The sequence below is a fragment of the Carcharhinus amblyrhynchos genome, chromosome 10 (assembly GCF_965287045.1).
Source record: "Carcharhinus amblyrhynchos chromosome 10, sCarAmb.v2.hapA, whole genome shotgun sequence".
Classification (NCBI taxonomy): domain Eukaryota; kingdom Metazoa; phylum Chordata; class Chondrichthyes; order Carcharhiniformes; family Carcharhinidae; genus Carcharhinus; species Carcharhinus amblyrhynchos.
This window is the reverse complement of record NC_137333.1, coordinates 56,051,485-56,065,187: the sequence shown is the minus strand read 5'-3', so window position 1 is coordinate 56,065,187 and position 13,703 is coordinate 56,051,485. Positions and strand designations below refer to the sequence as shown.

At 40.4% G+C, this 13,703-nt stretch overlaps 1 non-coding gene across 1 annotated transcript; it reads left to right on the top strand.

The window, feature by feature from the left end:
- Positions 1-13,102: 13,102 nt before the first annotated feature.
- On the top strand, positions 13,103-13,301 carry LOC145349610 (U2 spliceosomal RNA). The gene has a single exon (XR_013888121.1). It is a non-coding gene; the product is annotated as a U2 spliceosomal RNA (small nuclear RNA).
- Positions 13,302-13,703: the final 402 nt, after the last annotated feature.

The window sequence follows — 13,703 nt, the reverse complement described above, 5'->3', positions numbered from 1 at the left end:
CTGTTTAGATTCAGGGTGGAAAAAGTTGAGAACGGCCTTCTGGCCTAGCAATCACTTGAAGTCTTTATGAGGCCATTTTAAGGGTCCCATCCTACCACCTTTGAGATTGAACCATGAGGGCAAATCACCAGGCAAACAGTGATGTATATGACTATGGCCTGATGGGAAGGTATTCCATCCTTCTTGGGCACTCGGAATCAAATGGAGAAAGCCATCACACCTTTGGAAACAAGTGTACCCGCAGGAAGCCAACTCTTGCGCTTGAAAATTACTCCTCCCTGCGGACTGTGCCCAGTTATAAGGGCTTAATAATGAGAACCCTCTCTTTTTCTCCTGAGTATAGTAAGTTTGACATAATCATACTTCAGGCTCAAAAATGTTGGAGCTTCACTGAGTGTATTTCTTGTAGTTCTCCATGAGTCCAGTGGGCTGATGCATTTTGTTGCTTAGCACATGACTCCAGTGCATTACATAAGAGTTAGTTCTTAGTGTTTACAAATAGTACAGCCAATATAACAAATGCTAATAAGGGAGAGGTTATGTGTAGCTGGGAAATGTGCAATAAGTGAAATGAGGTACAATTGGTGACAGAGTGGACATGAAGAAGGGACGCAAATCAGAACCAGTAGAAATGTACCAGATTTTGCATCACTAGATATAACCTGAGGTGGTAATTGAGGTTGTTGATGGAATTAATGATAAGGATGTGAAAGAACTAACAGGGTCCAGAGTGGATGGCTTTAGTTTTGCTTGTATTAAACTAGAGAATTTTTGACTCATGTAAGACTTAACGCTTGACTGATCATTGAAGAGTTGAGTAGCAGCCTGAGAATAAAAGAGCAAAAGGGAAGGCTAGGCATCATCATTAGTGTCATCATTAAGCTTTTCACAACCCCACTCGGGCGAGGCTCATAAAATCCCACCCGAGGCCAATGAAGAATTCTGTTCGCAAGCCCTGATTCCAGGGCAGATGTGGCGGTAAAATTCTGGCAATAGAATTAAATCTTGTGTTTTCAGATAATGTCACCCATGAGATAGCATATGTTAACATTTTTAAACAGTTGCTCCTTAAAATGACCATTTATGTGATTGCGTTGTTCAGGATTGCAAGGAGTTAATCTGGATTAGGACATTTTAAGCAACGCATTTTCAAGGCATTTTTCTGACATCACAGCATGAAAATTAATCAATAGCAACAATTTATCACAGGCCATATAACAGGACATGCTGCGTGAATTCTCAAGCAGCCTGCTGAGCTGCTTGCTTGTCTCAAATGTGTAGAGTATGTACCTATTAAGACTGTAGTGTTCCCTGTGAAAAGTAACAGCACTCTGACTCAATTAGTAGAAATAGATTAGCTGGTCTACATTGCTTGCAATGAATTACAGAATCTCACAGACAGTTCTGATAACTTGACAAACAACACTGCAGGAAAATTTGAACACTTAAATTAACCTTACCTATTGTTCTAAATTTTCAATATCCTTTTTTTTAGCTCTTTATTTTTGAATTTTCTCCTCTGTTTATTGTGCAATATTTTCAAGGCATGTTATTAACAAAACTAAGGTTCGGGCCCTAACTTTATCTTAAAATGAAGCCATTTGCATCTGCCTTCTGCCAAAGAAGTACAGGCAACACATCAGTAGAAACTTATTTATTTATTTCCTTGGCAAAGATTGAATTCAAGCCCACAGAGATCAAAGACTGACAACAGATCTGCAGCAAAAACATTTCAAAACTATTCCAATGTATGATGCCATTACAATTCATGTGAGTTATTGCACAAGATTTTAAAAAAGTATTACTGATAACGCTACATAAACGAAAACATTATTTCACCCAGATTCTATCATGTGTGTGTGTGCTGTATAGATACCATTCATGCTTACAACAATGATGATAAATATAGATAACAAATAGGAAAAAAATATTTTTTTCAAAAATCATAGTGCAGGAATTATAGAGTGATACTGAGGTCCGAGATAAAAATGCAAAACAAGAAATTTCAGACACTTGCATTAAACATTCAGATGCTAATATTACAATTTTAGGTTTTATACTTCTTCACAAAAAAGGAACGTTTTCTGTGCACTGAAACGGCACTACAACAACCTTGCTAAAATCCTGGCTCAGTTCCCCATAATTCTTTCAAATGATCTTTTGGATGAAATGGCATTTAATGTTTCAGAAGTTGATGTTATTTAATTGTTAGTCTCTCTTATATTTTGCAAACAGATACGGGGGTAGATTTTCTGTGACAAGATGTGGCAGTTTTGCAAACTGGGGTGTTGTATCAACCTAAGCATAACTTGAGTGACCTCAATGGGTCTTCTGGTGTTAGTAGTAAGAGGATGTTTGAGGACTCCCAAACTGCAATCCACCAGTCATTACAAACTCAGGTTCACGTGTGGAACATTTGGTGCCTAGAAAGATGCAGCTTCTTTCAAATCAGAGAGGATTTTCAGCAGCACTAAAAGGGGAGTTAGTTAGCCTAGTTGGCTAGAGTGTGATGCAGAATAACAGCAACAGTGCAAGTTCAATCCTTGTACCAGCTAAGCTGGATCTTGAGGCCTACTTGTACCATAACGATAGAATGGTTAGATATTGTGGCCAGAGCTATGATTCACAGCATGGTGACATTGGGCATGCTATATGGACATATGGGGAGAATCTTCCTGTTCCGCTCACCATGGGAATCGCTGCAGGTGAGGGGCAGACCATGTAAAGGTCCGTTGACCTTGGGCGGGATTTTCCGGTTTTGGGGCGATCACAACCGGAAAATTCCACACATAAAGATACAATTGACAAAGGTCACAATTATTTCCTGAATGTCAAAGATATCTCTAGTTTATAGTTGCAGCAGTTCGGATGATGGTGCAAGGAGCCAGAGAAAGGAAATTTGACTATTTTGGAATTTCAGTGGCATATTTTCATGAGCAAATGATCCAGGATGCCTGGAAAGACGCAAGTACAAAGATATACCATCATATTAGAGACCATCTACAAGGCACAAGTCAGTAGTGCAGTTGAGTACTCTCCACTTGTCTGGACGTGTGCAGCTCCAACAATAGACAAGAAGCTTGACACCATTTAGCTTGATTGCTACCCCTTCTACAAACATCTACTCCCTTCACCACCGATGAACAGTAGCAGCAGTGTGTACCATCTACAAAATGCACTGCAAGAGCTCACTAAGATTCCTAAGCAGCACCTTCCAAACCCATTATCTGTATCATCTGGAAGGGCAGCAGTTACCTGGGAACACCACCACCTTAAGGTTCCCTTCCAAATCACTCACCATCCTGACTTGGAAATATATCAACGATCCTTCATGGTTTCTGGGTCAAATTCCTGGAATTCCATGCCCAACAGCGCTGTGGGTGTGCGTACATTTCATAGATTGCAGCGGTTCAAGAAGGCAGCTCACCACCAACTTCTGAAGGATAACTAGGGATGAACAATAAATGCTGGCCTAGCCAGCCATGCCACATCACATAATTTTTTTTAAATGTGTCTTCAGATCCATAAAATCAACCAAGGAAAGCCTGCTTTAGATCACTCTGACATAAATGTGAGTGGAGAAGATCAAAGCTGGTTATTCCATGATGAGTGACTCACCTCCAGGTTTCCCAAAGACTCACCACCGTCAAAACAATACAAGTTAGTCGTTGAAACAGTCTCTATTCCCCTTGATGGGAGCAGCTGCAACACCATTACGAGTTTCACATCAACCAAAAATAGTCCACTTGTTCCACATTCATCCACTCCTTCCAGCACTGGTTGAAGAGTGTACTATATAAAAGATGCTCTGCAGTAAATTGTTACAGTCTTATTGGCAACACTGCCCAAATCCACAACTTCCACTACCCTTGGCAGACAAGGGCAGTTCATGCATGTGACTGTTATCTGGTTGACCTCCAAATCACACACCATTCCATTGCTTCATCATCACTGAGTTAAAATCCTGAAACTTTCTATATTACTATATTGTGGGAGTGTCTTTAATGTGCCTGAAGGGGGAAAGTTTAAGGGAGATGTGTCGGGGGCGTGGTGGGTGCCTGGAATGCGCTGCCAGAGGAGGTGTGGAAGCAGACACATTAGCAACATTTACAAGACATCTGGATAGGTACATAAATAGGAAGGGAATAGCAGGATAAGGACCGAGTTAGGGCAAAAGGTTTTTTTAGTTTAGTTAACAAATCATGATTGGCATGGGCTTGAAGGGCCTGTTCCTGTGCAGTACTTTTCTTTATTCTTTGTATGGTCTTCAGTGGTTCAAAAAGAAGGCAACTCACCATTGTTTTCTCAAATGCAACTCAAATAAATGCTGACCTTGCCAGTGACTTCTACATCTCAGGATTAAGTGAAAAATAAACTCACCAGTTACTTTGTATTAATCAGACAGACAAAAAGTATACATCCTATTGACTGCTAACCCAAGAACCACATACTCACCCAATGGTTATTTAAGTTGTACTTTTCCCTGCTCACATTTCATCATAAAATCCTGAAATTATTTTCAGATCAGATTCCCTTTGAGTTTGAAAATAATTTCAACAATTATCAATTGATTTCTTAGCAGAGCATGGATCCAATTATAAACATGTATCATAACTATCACATGTCATCACATGTGCAATGCATGTAGTACATGTTGATTGACATTGTAAGTTTCTGCCCAATATTTGGCAAGAAGGCAATAGATACTTTGGAATCTATGAGAAAAGATTTATAGGATAAGTAAATTGATGCCAACTTAATGATCATCTGCGTACTGTTGGACATATTTTATTTTATTAACACTTGATGTTAAAAACTAAAGAACTACCTATTAAAGCCATTTTGATTGAGACACAACTTTGTATTTTAGAATTAGAAATGTTCTACTGCAACCACATAATCTGAAATGCAAATTGGGTGGGATTTTCCAGCCGCATTCAGCACGCAACTGGAAAATCCCTCTTGACGTCAATGGCCCTTTCCATGGTACACCCCTTGCCCACTAAGATTCCAGTGGCGGGTGGAACTGGAAAATTCACCCCCTTGTCTTCAAACATTGTTAGGAAATGAATGAACTAACCAATGTATTTTTTGATTGGTAAGGCATGCTTATTTCTAAGGTACCGCACACATTTTGTTGATGTGGTACAGCATTTAAAGAAGGCAGTGGCAGATTATCGCCAGAACTCTACCACCTCGCCTGCCATGCAATCGGTGCGAGCGAAGGTCCAACAACGGAAATCTCTGTTGACTTCGGGCTGGAATTTCCATTCTCTTCCAAGCGAGGCCGTAAAATCCTGCCCCATATGACAGCGTCACATTGTTTCTAAGTTTTCACTTGTTTTCTTGAATTTCAGCAATATTATAACTAAGTAATTATTTTTAATCGATATTCTCTGCATTCATGCAGGCATTTGGGGGTTCAATTTGTCACCCAACTCATACTCTTCGGCATTAAAAGTAAAGCATGATACAGCAGAATTGTATGCGAGAATGTATGGACCTGATAAGTGGTCTATGTTCAAGTGCATAGTGTAAGGAACAGGTTGAATTAATTGCAGTTGTAAATTCAAATTGAAGAGTGTGATGTAGCATTCGTCACTGAGGCATGGCCGCAAGATAATGAGAACTGAATATACCAGATTAGAAGTTTTACAGGAAAGTTAGCCAAGATGATGGATATCAGTCCAATGATGGAGAATATAATGAGAGCTAATCAGTCAGTGGAGTCTTTATGGATAAAATTAGAGATTTAAGACAATAGTGGGAGTTACAGTAAAACTGTCATATATATAAATGCAGAGATCAGTCAAACAAAGGCAGAATAGTTTAATGTGGGGGTAAATATCCATATAGATTAAGAAAAACAGACAAGCTCATGAGCTGGCAAATTTAATGAATGTATCCAGGGTAGTTTTCTGCAACAATATTTCCCAGTATCAAGGCGGGGGCAGGCTATATTATGTTGAATTATGTGTAAAAAGCCAGATTTAGTTACCAGCAAAATGACACATGAACAGTGATTGTTTTATGATTGAGCTCAATGTTGTGCTTGAAAAGGAAAACATGAAGCAGCTGCTAAAATTTTAGCTTTTAGGATGAGACACAAATTGTTCACAGTAAAGTGGCAAATATGTTAATGAGTAAAATGACAGAAGATTAGTGGGGAAGGTGTTTTAAAAAAATTAAGATACTGACCAGATTTATAGCCTTAAAGATCAGGCAACAGCTCTGCTGGCCAAAAGAGAAAATGGCAGGTGATTAAAGAGGTAAGTGGCAACATAAAACTAAAAGAAAAAGCATACAAAAATGTAAATAAGAACACAGGTTCTGATTTATGTAGTGATACAAAAAACAACAAAGGGTGATAAAGACGGAGCTGAGCTACAAAAAGGGAATGTGAAAATGAATTTGCACAGGATATCAAAATCAACAGGGTAACCCTTACAATCATTGTAGGAAAAATAGGCTGGTAGATAGAAATGTGGGTCCCTTGAAAACTGACAACAGTGATATTGCAAATCAAAATATGGACACATTCAATAATAATCATCCAATGATATTTACAATAGAGGAAGGAGGCTAATATTGAATCAACATTGCAGAGACACCTAAATTAACATAAGCAAATTATTCGTCTTGAATAAATAATGGCTCTGAAGTATTATGAGGCCCCAGGAGCAGAGAGTTGCCATCCCAAAGTTTTAAAAGAAATAGGTCAGAGGATTAAAGAGGCCCTGATTATGATGTTTTGAAGTCCTCTCAATTTAGGAACTATTCCTTTAGATTAGAAAATTGTGCATATCACACTGCTTTTTAAAAAAATGGTGCCAGAGGAAACCAGGAAATTCTAAGCTAGTTACCCCAAATCTGTTGTTGGAACATTACTGGCACCATGCCCACTACCTACTACCATATTCTGAATTTCAAACTAACTTCACATTTGGTAAAATGGACATGAAAGTGTGGGCACCCAAAGGTCACCTGAACTCTTTTGCGGTTTAGAGCCATCCTGCATTTTAAGAGGGAGCCAGAGAACATTCCAGCTGATGTGACACAATGCCGTCCCCCAAAGCAGTCGAAGAAGTATCTAATTTGAATTGGTTAGTCTAAAATAAAGAAGCTGATTGTTACAAATCCTCAGAGATGTTAACTAACAGCACAGGTTGCGGAATCAACACGAACACCACACATTATTTAGAAATGCTTTAAACTTAATGGGTGGCACAGAAGCATGAGTGGTTAGCACTGCTGCCTCACAGCACCAGGGATCTGGATTTGATTCCCGGCTTGGGTCACTGTCTGTGTGGAGTTTGCACGTACACCCTGTGTCTGCGTGGGTTTCCTCCGAGTGCTCTGGTTTCCTCCCACAGTCCAAAAGATGTGCTGATTAGGTGCATTGGCCATGCTAAATTCTCCCTCAGTGTACCCGAACAGGTGCTGGAGTGTGGTGATGAGGGGATTTTCACAGTAACTTCATTACAGTGTTAATGTAAGCCTACTTGTGACTAATAATTTAAACTTTATGAAAAACTACATGGAGACAGATAGGTTTTCATGGTTTGTTTAAAAGATCAGTTTGGAGCTGTGCATAGGCTGTTCTACCAAAGTCATTAGAAGCATCAATTCAGCCATTCTGTGAACCAGACTCAGACACAAGCTGCAGAGCATCAGACAGCTGGAGTATGTATCTGTTCCAATTTAATGTTCACCTATAAACCAACCATGTGGAAGTGCCGCTGAAAGAAATCTCGCAATCTGCTGTGAAACTTTCACCTTACAAGACTGTGACTCAAATTTCAAATCATCAAATCCATTTAAAAGACCACAGGCCTGCCACATGGGACTCCAAAGATCATCAGAGACTGAGACAATTGGAACCTATAGAAGTGCATGACCTTTATTTTTATCCAGTCTTGGTGTGTCTGAGTGCAGGAGTGAGACTGAGTGTGTGTGACGTTGAGTTTAATTTGGGGTAAATGTATGAGAATAAATTTCTCTCTCTCTCTGTCTCTCTTTTTCTTCAGATACTATGCCCCGACAGGACATTGATCCATGGTAATGCTTGGCAAGGCGCTGCAGTGGTTTTCCATTACCTCTGCAGATGTCTGACAGGGCAACTTTCCCACTCTTGCTGCTTGCCAGAGATGTATTAGAATGATTTACATTTGATAATCAATCTGTTTGTCTATGTTATAAACACATCTTCTGTGGCCTTCAAGGCGAAACTATATCATGTTCTTTCTTTTAAACTCATCAAAGTTTGCTACTGAATAATTTAATTGGATATCCACTCCAAGGGTAAGAAAATATACACCTCTTTCTGAACAAAACATATTGATCACAGGCAGCAGAACAAATAAATACTGTCTGTGACACTGGAATCTACAGCCAAGAATGGACTTATTGAAAATTTCAGCTGATGAGATTTAGTGTGGATTTGGAAAGAACAGGTGACACCCAGCAAAACTGATCAATTTTAGTGACAAAGTAGTGGCAGAGTAGTGACAAAAGCAATGGACAGAGGAAATTTCTATAAATGTTATTCGCATAGAGTTTATTGAGGGATTCCATAAAGTCCCTCGAGGAATTCTCAGTGAAAGATTAGTTCATGAATTTGAAGGAAAATTATGGGTCTGTTTCGAATATTGGCTGAGTGACAAGAGGCAGAGAGGAACAGTACCTATTTGGCACAATGTGATGAGCGGCATTGCTCAATGATCCATGTTTGACCTTAAATGTAAATGTACTTATTCACAACTGAAATGATGGCATAAGGAATCATTTTCAAACCAGTTAGCAAACACATGGGAAAGGTCAGAACTGGAACAACTCGCATCGGCCTGTGATATGGGTTAGGAAGAATAGGTCTCAGTTACGTCATCACATTGCCAAAGGCTGTTGCAGGATATTTTTGTGCTGATCCTGGTGGGTTAGTAGTGGGGACATTCAAAATGTAATTGTCAATGTATGGATGCCCTTATGGCCTGAATATCATTTCACCCATTGAGCACGCACACATTAAATAGGCCCCAAAGCAGCGCAATTAACCCAGGAGCGTGATTTCAAACTGGCTGAGCAGCCATCATGAAACACATGCTGTGAAAGGCAGTGTGCTGTCAGGGAGAGTAGGAAGAGAGCATGTGCAGAGAAAAAGGGCGGTGTGGGTTGGTACTCCCAATGTGCTCCCTCAGAGGGAGGGTCACTGTGGAGCTGTCTCAGAGAGCTGCTGACCTGTTTAAAATTAATATCAACGGAAAAAACATGCCACCAGTATCTAGGCAGCACAATCATACACAAACTACAATCCCCAAACATATCTGTCAATTTTATTTGAACCCCGACCTTTCATCCTGCCCTCGATCGAGGTTGCAGCCTAAATGTAAAGGCCGCTCTGCCATTCAGCCCACCTGCTGCCAACCCTAATGGCAGAAGGGCAACATGAAGTATTAGTCAATTGGTGTTTAAATCATTTAAATTGGCTTCTTCATTATTGGTTGTCATGTTTCCAACTCTCGTGTATGCCCACTGACCAAAATGCTACTAAGTGGGCGATAGCGTGGGGATGCACGCCCAATGCCTTCTTGTGCGATGACATGAGCCTCCAGGATAGCATGCACCCAATCTTTAGGTGTAATATTCTATCCAATGTATTTTGGCTTCATGATATTTTATTATTATGGCTTATTAATATAGCCTAAATAATTATAATACTTGATAATACACAATTAAAATCCATTTTTGACATGTTTCTGCATGCATTGTGTTTATAGGTATCCACTTTTTAATCAAGGTTTTGTTCACATTCTGTGGGAGCACATGGTTCAGGCTTTAGCAGCACATATTTTATGCAGCAGATACAATTTTTTCAGATAAAAATCCATTGCAGGACAACCAGAAATGTCTTTAGTCAAGAAGATTTAATGGTTATAAACAAAACAAATTCCAAAAAATCTCACGGAAGCTGATAGCTTTTATAGTATACAACAGATGTTGAAATATTAGAGAAAAGGTCTAATAGGTCAACATCAATGTAGCAGTCAAACAGGACAGCAAATGACTTGAGAGGCAAAACCACAGCAGTTCAAGTTGTAGCAGCACATTTCCAAAGCTCAGGGGACCAAAGCTCCTGTTGTCTGAATTGGGTGAGTCTGGAGTTGAAGAGATTTACAAGTGGCAGTACAGAACATCAGATAGAAATGGGTCTAGTCAATTTAAAATCATTCCTATGTGATCAATACTTTACAGTTTCGAAGTTTTGAATGTCTTCCTGCAAATGCATGATGATATGGTGAGGGGACCAGAGAGGAATTTACTTTGAATAGATTTCAGTTATCACACTCTCGAACCTAGATCAATTAATTACCTCCCCAAATATGTCCAGATCAGTCAGTGAATTGATATGGAGAACAAGGACCAAAAGTTGGATGGCACTGATAATCAGGTGTGAGGTTTTGATTTATGACCTGCCCACACTGATTCCAGTGGAAGTGGGTGGCACCTCATTTCCATGGTTGTAGCCTCGGGTTGAGCAGTTTCTCTGCTGCTGTCTGTCTATATGTTCGGCAGGGGACTGAACAAGTGCAATTAGGGTTGAGTAATAAATGTTGGCCGAGCCAGCAAAGCTCATATTCTACTGTTAAAATGTGGTAAAACCAATCTTCTGTTCTTCAGAGAAGTTTATTCCTCCAAAAGGGAGACTACACTGAATCACACAATGGTGATGCTGACTGTTATTTATTCAATTGTAGGGATGGAAAATAGAACAGGATAGAGAGGGAGATTTGGAGTCAAAGATATAGCTCTGGAGACCTTCAACTGAAAGTGAATAGCAAGAGAGACACCAGGTTTCCAGGCAGCTTGGAGGCTCACGCTCAGAAGGGATTGGGAGCAGGTGAGTAAGGAGAACAATTCCCAGTGTCTGGACACAAGGACCTGATAGCAGTCCTACAAAATATACAATTAACCTCACACAGTTGGCCTGTGACTGACATATTTAACCCACTGCACCATCAAGAACACACACACTGTTCAATACACCACACCACCATTACTCATCCAGCAGCACTCTTCAGCATTCAGAACTCATGACTAACATCCAGAGACTCTACCTTATCCTCACATACCTAACAATGCTGCCAGCCTCATTCCCATCTTTTGCTGTCCCCATATACATTCAATAAATAGCAACATTCCATTTGCCTTCCTAATTAACTACCGTACATGCATACTAATTCTTTGAGAGTCATGTACTAGGACAATCAGATCCCTCTCTACTAAGAAGTTCTGCAAATTTTTCTCCATTTAAATAATACACTGTTTTTCTACTCTTCCTAGCAAAGTGAGAAAGTTCACATTTTTCCACTTCATACTCCATCTTATTTTTTTTTGCCCATTCACCTAACCTGTCTACTTCCATTTGCAGACTCTCTACCTCTAATTGACCACTTACTTTCCCACCTAAATTAGAAGCAAAATACTGCAGATGCTGCAATCTATAACAAAACAAAAAGGATCATCCTGACTCGAAACATTGGCTCTCCACAGAAGCTGTCAGACCAGCTGAGCTTCTCCAGCATTTTCTGCTTTGTTACTTTCCTACCTATCTTGGTGTTATTAACAAATTTAACTACCATATGCTCAGCCCCTTCATTCTAGTCATTGATATTGATTGTAAATGGTTGAGGACCTAACACTGATCTCTGTGATATTCCACAACTTAGAGCTTGCTGCTCCGAAAGAATCCTACCTATTTTTACTGTCTCCTTTCTGTTAGGTAACCAGTTATCCATGATCATAAGTTCCCTCCTACATCAGATGCTCATTTCTTGTGAAGTATCTTGCGTCAACTTGTCACATGCCTTTTGAAATCCAAGTCCACCAGCTCTACAGTTTCCCCTTTATCCACCTTGCCTGTTCCTTCTCGAAATATAAGAACATAAGAACATAAGAAATAGGAGCAGGAGTAGGCCATCTAGCTCTTCGATCCTGCCCCGCCATTCATTAAGATCATGGCTGATCTGTCATGTCTCAGTTCCACATTCCTGCCCTCTCCCCATAACACTTAATCCCCTCGCTTATCAAAAACCCATCAACCCGCGTCTTAAAAACATTTAGCGAGGCAGCCTCCACCACTTCAACGGGCAGAGAATTCCAGAGATTCACCACCCTTTGAGTGAAGAAGTTCCTCCTCAACTCTGTTCTAAACCGCCCCCCCTTTATCTTGAGGCTGTGCCCCCTAGTAATAAATTCATAAACTAATAAACATGAGTTCATTTTCAAAAAACATGTTGATGCTGCCTTATCACATTATTGTTTTTAAGAACCCTTAACTTCTTAATCATGGATTAATAGCAGTAGTGTGTTTCAACACAGTACTAAGTTCCGATATAACAAAACTCAAATTGAGTATTGTCCAAGCCAGTTTAACTGACTGAGCAAGATTTAAAAAATAAATGTAGTATTTTACAGAATCTTTTGCATACAATTAATACAAACTGTAAAATAATGCATAACTTAAAGCAGTGTTACTATAATTTATAATCATAGAATGCCTATAGCGTAGGAGGAGGCCTTTACAGCTCATCAAGGCTCCACCAACACTCAAATTGAACATCTTATTCCAACCCACCTCTGCAACCTCACATATTCACCCTGCTAATCTCCCTAACTTACACGTTGATCCCAAAGCAGAGTGGCAGCCAGGCCACCCATCGATTGCCTCTAGGCCCTGCCCCATCAGGCCCCAACCGCTGGACCCCAGAGCCAAGAGGGCCCCTGGGTGTGGACACTTAACCCCATGGGCACTGCCAACAGGCACAGGCTGGCACTGCCAGGCTGCTCACGCTCAAGAGATACCACCGCACCCCCCCCTTCTCCCTCCCACCAGCGCTCAATCCTCTACCTTCACTTCAGCAGGGACAGGCTGCTAGTTCCCCAAAAGTGGGGAGCTACTGTAAACCCTGCTGGAGTGAAACACTTTGGCAGGGTGGGAGATGCTAATGGGTCCAGGAAATTCAGTCCCAGACCCGCTAATTACATTGAAAGTACATTTAAATAAAGATTCAAATGACTTACCTGTCTTCCTGATGGTTTCCAGCACAGATCTTCTCGGCCTTTTGGCTAAGATCAAGTGTAGTATCAACATGCTGTGCTTGATTGAAGTCATTAAGTGACATTTCAGCTTCATTTGAAGTAATTTTTTAAAGCGGCATCACGGACTTTTGGCAAAGATGCAAATGAGATCAAGCCTTGGAGGAGGAGCTATGCTTACTCCAATCAGCTTGGATCATGTAGATCAAGCCCAAGACAGGAGGTGAGAGCCCTGTCTTGTCAGCTTGGATCGGGAATGTCTCAACTTGTTGAGACTCTAAATTGGATTTGATTGGATTGAATTGGAATAAAAAGAAAATCCAGTGCAGATCTGACGACACTGGAAATCTGGCGCTGGAAAACGTGGATGCGGCAGGAACCCATGCACGGATCCCACACATGCCCAGCCTCAAGATTCTCCCACCCTGTTGCGCTAGAAAATTAGCACAATGGGATGGGATAATTGCCCCCATAAGGTTTGACTCTAACTTAAAGGAAAGAGGGATAAAAACAACTTCAGGTTGAATTGTGATTTGTGACAACCTTGAACTCTTTAGTGGCAACTTATTAATTCTAAGCACAATGAGTAATCTCACTAATACAAACGATAC